The following is an 11,444-nucleotide window of genomic DNA, read 5'->3' on the forward strand; positions in this document are numbered from 1 at the left end:
GAAATCCAATAATATAGTGGCCAAAAGAGCAGAGATGTTTGTTTCTCATTTGACAGTTCCAGTGTGAAAGAACAGGTGGCCGGACATCATTGCTCTTCATGGTCATTCAGGTTCTTCCCAGATTGTTGTTCCACCATCCCCAAGTGTAGTGTTTTTCATCTGCATGGTTAAAGTTAGGTCATCAAATCTGGATTCCAGTCCTCATAAAGAGAGAAAGAGAGCATGGCTGAGGCATCCTCATTGTCTTAAGGCTCTGGCTATGTGTTCATAACAACTCTTAGTATCTACATGTTTTTTCCCAGCATACTTCCCTATTAATTTTTTTAATCCTTTTTAGCCTTTTGAGCCTGGCATGGTGGGTTATTATTTTTATTTGACAGATATAAAAATGAGGTTCAAGTAGATTATGACTTGCCCAATATCATAAAGAGAATTAGTGGCAGGACTAGAGTGTATCTTGGCTCAGTTTTAATAATAATAAAATGCCTTTAAATGTATTTATAATAAATATTTAAAATAAAACTCAACTTATTTGAGTTCCTGTTACCAAACAAAATTTAGTCGCTTATCAAAGTGTGATGAGAGATGGCAACATGTATTTTTCCTCCTGGCTGTGTTATCCTATTTCCTTTGCAAATTATCGTTCTTGATCACTCCTGGCATCAGATGAGGGGAATCCACAAAAGCCAACAGCCCTTTGAGTGCTTAGTAGGATGGTTTTGCTTTGGCAGTCTCAGAAAATTCTTTTGTCTTAAATGTTAGTGTTTAATTACGTGCAGGAACATTGATTCCTTGTGGTGTGGTTTCTGGTGGTTAAAACCTTCACCCTCATTCAATATCTATTTCTGATGGCTATCATCAAAAAATCTACAAACAATAAATGCTGGAGAGGGTGTGGAGAAAAGGGAACCCTCTTGTACTGTTGGTGGGAATGTAAATTGATACAGCCACTATGGAGAACAGTATGGAGGTTCCTTAAAAAACTAAAAATAGAACTACCATACGACCCAGCAATCCCATTACTGGGCATATACCCTGAGAAAACCATAATTCAAAAAGAGTCATGCAAAGTGAGAGAGTGGCATGGACATATATACACTACCAAATGTAAAATAGATAGCTAGTGGGAAGCAGCTGCATAGCACAGGGAGATCAGCTCGGTGCTTTGTGACCACCTAGAGGGGTGGGATAGGGAGGGTGGGAGGGAGGGAGATGCAAGAGGGAAGAGATATGGGGTTATATGTATATGTATAACTGATTCACTTTGTTATAAAGCAGAAACTAACACACCATTGTAAAGCAATTATACTCCAATAAAGATGTTAAAAAAAACAAAACAAAACAAACAAACAAAAAGAGTCATGTACCACAATGTTCATTGCAGCTCTATTTACAGTAGCCAGGACATGGAAGCAACCTAAGTGTCCATCGACAGATGAATGGATAAAGAAGATGTGGCACATATATACAATGGAATATCACTCAGCTATAAAAAGAAACGAAATTGAGTTATTTGTAGTGAAGTGGATGGACCTAGAGTCTGTCCTACAGAGTGAAGTAAGTCAGAAAGAGAAAAACAATGCTAACACATATGTATGGAATCTAAAAAAAAAAAAAAAGGTTCTGAAGAACCTAGGGTCAGGACAGGAATAAAGATGCAAACGTAGAGAATGGACTTGAGGACATGGGGAAGGGGGAAGGGTAAGCTGGGACAAGTGAGAGAGTGGCATTGACATATATACACTACCAAATGTAAAATAGCTAGTGGGAAGCAACTGCATAGCACAGGGAGATCAGCTCGGTGCTTTGTGACCACCTAGAGGGGTGGGATAGGGAGGGTGGGAGGGAGACGCAAGAAGGAAGAGATATGGGAACATATGTATATGTATAACTGATTCACTTTGTTATAAAGCAGAAACTAACACACCATTGTAAAGCAATTATACTCCAATAAAGATTTTTTTTAAAATTTCTATTTCTGAGAAAACCCTTAGAAAGTGTCTTGGCTAGAATTGCTTTCGTTAGTCAAATCAGTCTTCTAGTTCTGGGTAACCATAACTCCCTGCACAGATAAGTGAAATCTCATTTCACAGTTTTTGGGGCATTTCACTAATACAGGTTAGAGAAAACAACAGTTTCCAGATACTTGACTGCCCTCTTTCATTTTTACTCAAGTCATTGAATGAAATATTTAAATAGTGAATTTGGAGTTCTAGAGAATGAAAAGTTGTAGGGATGTGGAATTCTCTCTCCTCTGGCTTTTATTAGAGTTAGGAAAAGAACCAGTCCTGACCACATAATTGTGACTGCTCTGATGAAGAATGGGCAGAACAATGAAGCAGTGATGTGTTGACAATGCCTTGGATGTGCACAATAGAACAGCCTTCTTTTTTGTTTTGTTTTGTTTTGCTTTTTTAAGGAGCATCATGTTCTGGTTGGTGGAGCCCAGGATTATAATGCCAGGATACCAGGGTTCTAGTCCTGGTGTTTCTGCCACTGACTCTCAGCACTGACTTTGGAAATCTATTAGCTTTTGGTTGCTTCAGGCAACAAATTGTTTTTAAATGGGGGAGGCTGAGCGTGTTCTACCTCCCATATAGAGGACAGGATGGTGGTAGTTGCTTTTATGTAATTTAAAAAATTACATTTGACTTTGTTTTCTATTAATTAGTCAATTTCCAGTCTTGTAGGCACCAATGTTACCTTAATATTTAATTGCTTGGTAATGCATTGGATAATTTAAAGATATTTATTTAAAAGTCTGTGTCATATTTATTGAGGGAAGAATTTGGCATATTAAGTAATGGCTTAAATGATCTCTTGGAGATGTAGGTGAACATTAATCAAAGATACCATCATCAATACAATGACCATCACTTTCATCATCAACACCTACTGAGCCCTTGCTTGTGGGGACTCATTTTCTAGAAGAGGAAAATGAAGCTTCGAGGAAAGTAACTCGCTCAACCTTTATGATCTCTGTAAACAAAAATTTAAGGAATCTTTATCATTATATTTTTTAAATGTTGAAATACTAAAAAATGGAAGCCTGAGAGTCTTCATGTCCATGAGCTTTCTTTAGGCATTAATTTACATGACTGCTTGTGAAATTTTAACCAGGACATAAAAATCATTTAATGTTTCTTAAAAATTTTCACTTAAATACTTCTAGGAGAACTGTAACCCCCCAGGGGCTTGACGTACAGTTCAAAGTGTTGTGCTGCAAGTTTGAAGTTTCTCTGAAATGCGTTGTTTTTAATATTCGTGCAGATGTAGCATTCTATTTTATACGTATCTCTTGTTTTAACATAAAAATACTGTTTTAAATTATTCCACATTAGGTAAACTTTGATACTCTGAGAAGGTTTTCCTGGCATTTGCAGTGCTTTTAGCATTGCCTCAAACCCTAACTGTGAGCTTCCAAGTTTGGCACGTACAGCTTCATGTTGTGGATGGTGCCTGGGTTAAAATGATTTACTAATATTCATATATAAGTTTCTGAAACATTATTGTGAAGAGAATATTTTATAATTATCTCTGTTAGACGTTTTCTACATACAAGCAGTTGTGAGTTGGCCACTAATGGTAGGTTTTTCTTTTTTGGTGCTCACTTTTCACAGTAGTGGTGACGTAAAAGGGAGACTGCAGGATTGAGGAAACTGCTTAGAAGTGACGGGCTTGGGTCTCATTCTGGGCCCACGACTTGGGCCAGTTAATACTTTACCTACAAGAGGAGGTCGAGTGTTCACATGTAAAATGGAATGATAGTATCTACTTACATTAGATTGTTGGGAATGCGAAATGAAATCGTGCTTTTCTCCTTGACCTTACCCTTTCCGGTGTGTTCATATGCTCCACAGCCACTGGGTTTTGGCAGGGATACGAGCGATGTTAAGGAATGGATGGGAAACGTGCTTTGTTTGCATACTCACTTCTGTAGATCCTAAAACCACACGGTTCTATGTTTCAGCTAGCTTTCTGCTGTTCACAGTGTATTTTTTTCTGACCTCATAATTTTTTCTTATTTCTGGTGAATTACTCATGTATTTCCTCCTGTGAGAGCTGATTGGATTCCCTCAGATCTGCTTTGTCTCCTTGTCTCTATTTTGCTTACTCATGGGACATTCATGCACATCCACCATTAAAAGCTACAGTTGAAAAACTGTTTTGAGTATTGCATTACAAACCAATCTAAGCCATTCTGGTTATGCACAAGTATTAGGCTTATTTGTTTTGGTAAACATCACTAACCTCCAGTACTTAGGAGTAGCTTTCTTACTGGGTAATAATGAAAGCAAGCTTTGGACTTCATTTCATTGCACCTAAAAATGTTGATTAGCAAGAAGGTACAAAAGACTCATACAACCTGTTCTGTAACCTCTATGAATTCCCAACAATGTGTCGTTTTCGGTGCTTTTTAGTTGTACATTGCATGATAGGTTTTCCTGGGGCAATTGCAACAATGTTATAGCAGGAACACTTTGTTAGCTACCTAGTGTTGGGTGGACAGGAATCCATTGGAATGGAGACTACCCAGAGGGCTTTGAAGAATCAGACCTAAGGTGCTATTCTTAATGTCATGGTCTGCATGCTTATAGATTTTTATTTTAGGGTAATAATTTGACATTTACAGGAAAATTGCAGAGATAATACAGAGTTTCCATATTCCTCTTATCCAATTTCCCCTTTTGTTAACCTTCCACACTGCCATGGTCTATCTGTCAAAACTGAGAAGTAAACACTGGCACTTTAATGTTAACTAAACCCCAGACTTCTCCCCACTGATATTCTTTTTCAAATCTAAAATCCAATCCAGAATACCACATTGCATTTAATCATTAGATTTTTGTACCAGGTTCATGGAAGAGATCAGTTCCCACATCTTCAACGCCACTGAAATTTGACCAGTGAAAACTTGTCTCTAACATCTATAAGACCTATGATCAAAACCACCAGTGTTGATTGGAGAGAAAGGTAGAGTGGTTCTTTTGAGTCAGTGTCAGTTGACTGCCTTTGGAGTGTACAGTCCCAATTAGGATGGAGATTAAAACTAATACATGCATACATTTCATATTGCTCTGCTGTAGTATTTTAAGGTAAATTCCAGGTAATATAACACTAAGCTTATGTTCAAGTTCAGTTTAGGTTAATATGTGCTGTAGATTATTGGTGAGAGGAAATCTTTAGTTCTTTTTAAAAATTATAACATTTTCTACCCTAATTGTAAAAAGTAGTACTTTCGTTCACTTGTAAGACATATAGAAAACATAGATAAGCATAAAAAAGTAACTATGCCGAACTCACATAGTTCTCATCATTCTGATTTTCTTGGCTTAAACTTTAAATTTTCTCTTAACTCTAATTACCCCTGTGACCCCTAGAAACAAGGAAAATGTCAGAAATACGTGCAGTCTGAATCTGCATCCATCTTTCTCTAAGTGTTTCAGGGAAGCTTTTGCCTTTTTGCCATCAGGAATGGACTGGACTGATCTCAAAAAATTAGAAGCAATGAGACAAAATGCTTCTTAGCATAAATTATTACTTTTGTTTAAGCAAAGTTTATTATGGGACTTTACACTTATGTGTTTTCAAGAAATAAGAAAGTGTGCAAATGTTCCTCAGAACACATACCGATTAAGGTGCTGATGTCACAGCTGAGGCAAGCTGCCATTGCTCTTTTCTGTTTATTTTCTGTTTATATTGATCTTTTTTGGGGGAACAGTTGTTGAGTTACTGATGTGTTGCTGTGGGAGAGATTGTTGACAGCGGTTCTGCTGTACTGGTGAACCTGGGAAAGTGAAACTAGGTGGCAGAGGGAAGTCAGTTTCACATGAGGCGGGAGTTTTGATCCTGACTCCACCACCTTCTAAGGGTTTGAGATTGGACAGGGATGTGCTACGTAGCCTCTCCCCACCTTGTTTCCTCACCTGTCACACAGGGATAATGATAAGTACCTCAGAGGGCTGAAGGCTATGTTAACTGAGATGAGGTATGTAAAGCACCTATGTAAGTGGTAGCTATTATTAATATTAAATATGTTTTCTGTTTCTTTTTCTTGGTTGTAAATTGAATCAGTTCCAGTACCAAGGCAGACATCTGTTGGGCTCCCTCTGTGGGCCTAAGATCTGGGCATGGCGCTAGGGACACAGAGAAATGACATGTCCTGATTCTCAAGGCGCTGTAGTGGAGACATATGCCATATGACACTGTGGGACAGGCATGGTGGGGAGACTGGTAAGGAGCCGGAGAGGGCTGCCTGGGAGAGGCAGAGATACAGAGAGGACAACCAGGTGGACAAGAAGGCAGCAGGCACCAAGCTAAGGCTGGGTTTGACATTATTGGCATTCCTGGCCTGCCGGAGTACTGGCATTCAGAGTATGATTCTTTTGTACCTACTTGCTAATAAACATTTTTATGTGCAGTGGAATGCACAGTAAACGTCATTACTGCGAATGCATGGCACAGAGGAGTTAAGGATCCTACCGAGCCTCTGAATGGGAACTCGCTAAGGGAGTTCTCTGAGATGATGCGCAGAAGCCTTTTGTAAAGTGAACTATCACCATGTGGGTCTTATAAATTTGGTTTTGTGTCCCATTTCCCATCACATTAGGCTCAGATGCCTCTGCATATTTTTTCATTATATTTTACTTTTTCTTAACACATTTTTGGTTTATAAGAGACCTATAACAACATTGTAGAAAATTTGGAAAAATAGATAAACACAGGAGGAGAAGAAAACAAACAAACAAAAAACAGTCCACAGTTCCATAGCTATGTTAGTGCAGTGCATTTCTGTCTTTCTTCATCTTATCCCAGTTGTGTATAAAAACTCTCTTCCTCCCCTGCCTATTTTATACTGCTAAAATTTGATTAACACAAATGTTAGAGAAGCCGAATTGTAAGCCATACGTTCTCTGTGGGGTGTTGAAGGAAAAAGGGTTGCAATAAGGATGGATTACCCCATGGGATTTGCCTGAGTGATGCTTGATGTAGAATTATGGGAAATTAATGAGCTCCAGACCTTTTTAGTAATAGTTTCCCTCCCCAGTCACTGGTGAGCTGCTGTGTCCTAAAAGTGTGGGGAAGTGGGATTGGGGGTGCTTGGGCGTGTCCATAACTTTGGACGGAACAGTTTTCACAGATTTTCACCTTATGTGCCTCTACTATTGATTACCTGGTATTTTCTATTTACTCACTTTTAATTTAACTTAAGGAAATTTATTTTAAAAGGTAGCTCATATATCATTATTACATGATCAAGAGAAGGTAACTAGTAGTCATTACAGTGAAAACAAAACAATGTAATTAACTTTTAGTCTGATACTGATACTTGCCAAAGGCTCTAAGCCAAATTTCTGCTCTGTTAAAATGGGAGGTTAGCAAGTGTTGAAGATTTATTCACAGCACCCTATCATCAAAGAGAGACTTTATTTCAGTAGAATTACTGGAATAAAATCCTTGTATTGTATGTGTGTCAATTTAGTCCAAAAGTGCCTCAGAATAAATGCCGTGATCCCTGCCTAATTTTCTTCTTAGAGGCTATTATTTCAGGTACCCTCGTAAGGAATGAACACCTCAGTGCTGGATATTTAGAACTTCCAGTATTGTTATAGAAATCTATACCAGAGGATTTCATTACCTTAAGGGATGTTAGGAATAATTTTTCATCCATGAAATGGATGCCATTTGTATGAATGAGCTGTGGGAAGCCCGGGAGTCACTACTGGGGCAGGGTCCCGGGACAGTGGCTTGTCCTGCCGTCAAGACACCCTGGTGTTTTTCTGAGTGTCTCTTGTCTAAGTACCAGAGGAAGTACCAGAGGAAGAAAGTGGGACGTCCTTCAGTTACAAAACAGGTTTGATGCCTGCTTAACAGTAAGTGTACCTTTGGCTGAATTTAGTCTATGACTTAACATACTCCCCAGCAGCAAGCTCGTGAGGAGTGCGATATATAGCTTGTACCTACCTTAACCGATTAAAAGACCCAGACCTTTTCCAAAAAGGTCAGCTTGCAGAAATTTTCTTACTCTCTGATTCAGTGTGACTTAATGCCTAGCCTATTACCAAGCAGCACATCCTGAAATTTGGAAAAGATAGCCCTTGGGAAAGCTATGTTTGCATAACTCTGGCTTGTTTTCTAGCAGTCTGAGGCTAGATCAGTATTTTTCAAATTATCTTTGGAGAAGGGCCAGTTTTTCTTTTTTAAAATTTTAATTTTCAATACATTATGGGCTGATACTGTGAGTTACTAGAAAAATAAAACAGAAACCATACATATAAAATATAAGCCCGAAGTTTTTATTATTAGATTCAACCAACAAAATGACATTCCAGTAAACAATAGCAAACATAACATAGGAAAAAAGAAGAAATTGCAGAACTTATAGGGCTGATGCCCTGCTACTCACAAGGCATAATGTCTACCTAAAATGTTTCAGGTTTTGATTTGATAACACTCATAGTAGACAAACAATTCTTGCAGAGTCTATGTTGACAGGAAGGGAAGAATAGATTTTTAAAGCAATCTTAGCAAAGTCAGGATATTCATTTAATACTTTTATACAAAGTGAAGCAGGAACTTCCCTGGTGGTCCAGTGGTTAAGACTCTGCACTTCCACTGTAAGGCATGCGCGTCCGATTCCTGGTCAGGGAACTAAGATCCTGCATGCCACGCAGTGTGGCCAAAAACAAACAAATAAATAAAATGAAAATAAAAACTAAAAACATGGGGAAGTTTTTGTTTTTTTAAACATCTTTATTGGAGTATAAATGCTTTACAATGGTGTGTTAGTTTCTGCTCTAAAACAAAGTGAATCAGCTATACATATACATATATCTCCATATCTCCTCCCTCTTGCATCTCCCTCCCACCCTCCCTATCCCACCCCTCTAGGAGGTCAGAGAGCACTGAGCTGATCTCCCTGTGCTATGCGACTGCTTCCCACTAGCTATCTATTTTATATTTGGTAGTGTATATACGTCCGTGCCACTCTCTCAGTTTGTCCCAGCTTACCCTTCCCCCTTCCTGTGTCCTCAAGTCCATTCTCTACATCTGTATCTTAATTCCTATCCTGCCCCTAGGTTCTTCAGAACCATTTTTTTTTTTTTTTAGATTCCATATATATGTGTTAGCATATGGTATTTGTTTTTCTCTTTCTGACTTCACTCTGCATGACAGACTCTAGGTCCATCCACCTCACTACAAATAACTCAATTTCGTTTCTTTTTATGGCTGAGTAATATTCCATTGTATATATGTGCCACATCTTCTTTATCCATTCATTTGTCAGTGGACGCTTAGGTTGCTCCCATGTCCTGGCTATTGTAAATAGAGCTGCAATGAACATTTTGGTACATGACTCTTTTTGAATTATGGTTTTCTCAGGGTATATGCCCAGCAGTGGGATTGCTGGGTCGTATTGTAGTTCTATTTGTAGTTTTTTAAGAAACCTCCATACTGTTCTCCATAGTGGCTGTATCAATTTACATTCCCACCAACAGTGCAAGAGGGTTCCCTTTTCTCCACACCCTCTCCAGCATTTATTGTTTGTAGATTTTTTCATGATGGCCATTCTGAGTGGTGTGAGGTGATACCTCATTGTAGTTTTGATTTGCATTTCTCTAATGATTAGTGATGTTGAGCATTCTTTCCTGTGTTTGTTGGCAATCTGTATATCTTCTTTGGAGAAATGTCTATTTAGGTTTTCTGCCCATTTTTGGATTGGGTTGTTTGTTTTTTGGATATTGAGCTGCATGTGCTGCTTGTAAATTTTGGAGATTAATCCCTTGTCAGTTGCTTCATTTGCGAATATTTTCTCCCATTTTCAGGGTTGTCTTTTCATCTTGGTTATGGTTTCCTTTGCTGTGCAAAAGCTTTTAAGTTTCTTTAGGTTCCATTTGTTTATTTTTGTTTTTATTTTGATTTCTCTAGGAGGTGAGTCAAAAAGGATCTTGCTGTGATTTACGTCATAGAGTGTTCTGCCTATGTTTTCCTCTAAGAGTTTGATAGTGTCTGGCCTTACATTTAGGTCTTTAATCCATTTTGAGGTTATTTTTGTGTACGGCGTTAGGGAGTGTTCTAATTTCATTCTTTTACATGTAGCTCTCCAGTTTTCCCAGCACCATTTATTGAAGAGGCTGTCTTTTCTCCATTGTATATTCCTGCCTCCTTTATCAAAAATAAGGTGACCATATGTGCATGGGTTTATCTCTGGGCTTTCTATCCTGTTCCATTGATCTATATTTCTGTTTTTGTGTTAGTACCATACTGTCTTGATTACTGTAGCTTTGTAGTATAGTCTGAAGTCTGGGAGCCTGATTCCTCCAGCTCCGTTTATCTTTCTCAAGATTGCTTTGGTTATTCGGGGTCTTTTGTGTTTCCATACAAATTGTGAAATTTTTTATTCTAGTTCTGTGATAAATGCCAGTGGTAGTTTGATAGGAATTGCATTGAATGTGTAGATTGCTTTGGGTAGTATAGTCATTTTCACAATGTTGATTCTTCCAATCCAAGAACATGGTATATCTCTCCATCTGTTTGTATCCTCTTTAATTTCTGTCATCAGTGTCTTATAGTTTTCTGCATACAGGTCTTTTGTCTCCTTAGGTAGGTTTATTCCTAGGTACTTTATTCTTTTTGTTGCAATGGTAAATGGGAGTGTTTCCTTAATTTCTCTTTCAGGGTTTTCATCATTAGTGTATAGGAATGCCAGAGATTTCTGTGCATTAATTTTGTATCCTGCTACTTTACCAAATTCATTGATTAGAGAAGTTTTAAAATAAAAAAAACTCAAAGTGAAACAAGTAATGCTATTATTTTCAAATTAATCTTCCATCCTTTATCAGTAACCAGTTTCAACAATTTTGTAGTAAATAACTTGCTTCTTGAAGAAAGAAATGATTTCTGGGTTTTATACACTGTTGGGTTATAGTTGACAATGAATGTGAAAGTGTTATATGTTGTGACATGGACTTAATGTACATTCCTGGCATGCAGCTTGTGCCACACATGTCCCACCCCGTGAGTTTGATAGCACCCTAACTGGCCTATGACTTGTTCAATGAACAAAGTCCCTGAGTACAAGCTTGGATGTCAGAGCAGTGTCAAAATGCTAGAAAAGTTTCTAGCTGCTTGACTTTCCATTTCTGTACTTATTTCATGGACCAGTAGCAAACCATTGGCCAATGGGCACAGATCTGCGGACCATTCTTTGAGTAGCACCAGTGCAGATGATCCTTTTTACTTACTCTATCTCTCTACGTATGATTTATTTTTTTTGTGACTTCTTACTATGTTCATTTGTTCTGTACAATTAGATTTAATTATATACTGATTTTTCATTGTTTTCTATTTGTTTTTAATGACTGTTTTCTCACCAACAATATTAAAATCTCTCTGAGGATGAGGATTTAGCATGGTGCTGAAAGTGCTTTTTTTTTTTTTTT

The 11,444-nt window shown here is 38.0% G+C and overlaps 1 protein-coding gene across 2 annotated transcripts in view; it reads left to right on the forward strand.

Moving 5' to 3' along the window:
- HECW2 (HECT, C2 and WW domain containing E3 ubiquitin protein ligase 2) overlaps positions 1-11,444 on the forward strand; it is a 456,160-nt gene that overhangs the window by 74,287 nt on the left and 370,429 nt on the right. The gene's annotated exons all lie outside the window — the stretch shown is intronic.

This window comes from Delphinapterus leucas, chromosome 8, assembly GCF_059928025.1.
Source record: "Delphinapterus leucas isolate spDelLeu-1000000601 "Yukka" chromosome 8, BTC_Dleu_Yukka2, whole genome shotgun sequence".
In the NCBI taxonomy this organism is placed as follows: Eukaryota; Metazoa; Chordata; class Mammalia; order Artiodactyla; family Monodontidae; genus Delphinapterus; species Delphinapterus leucas.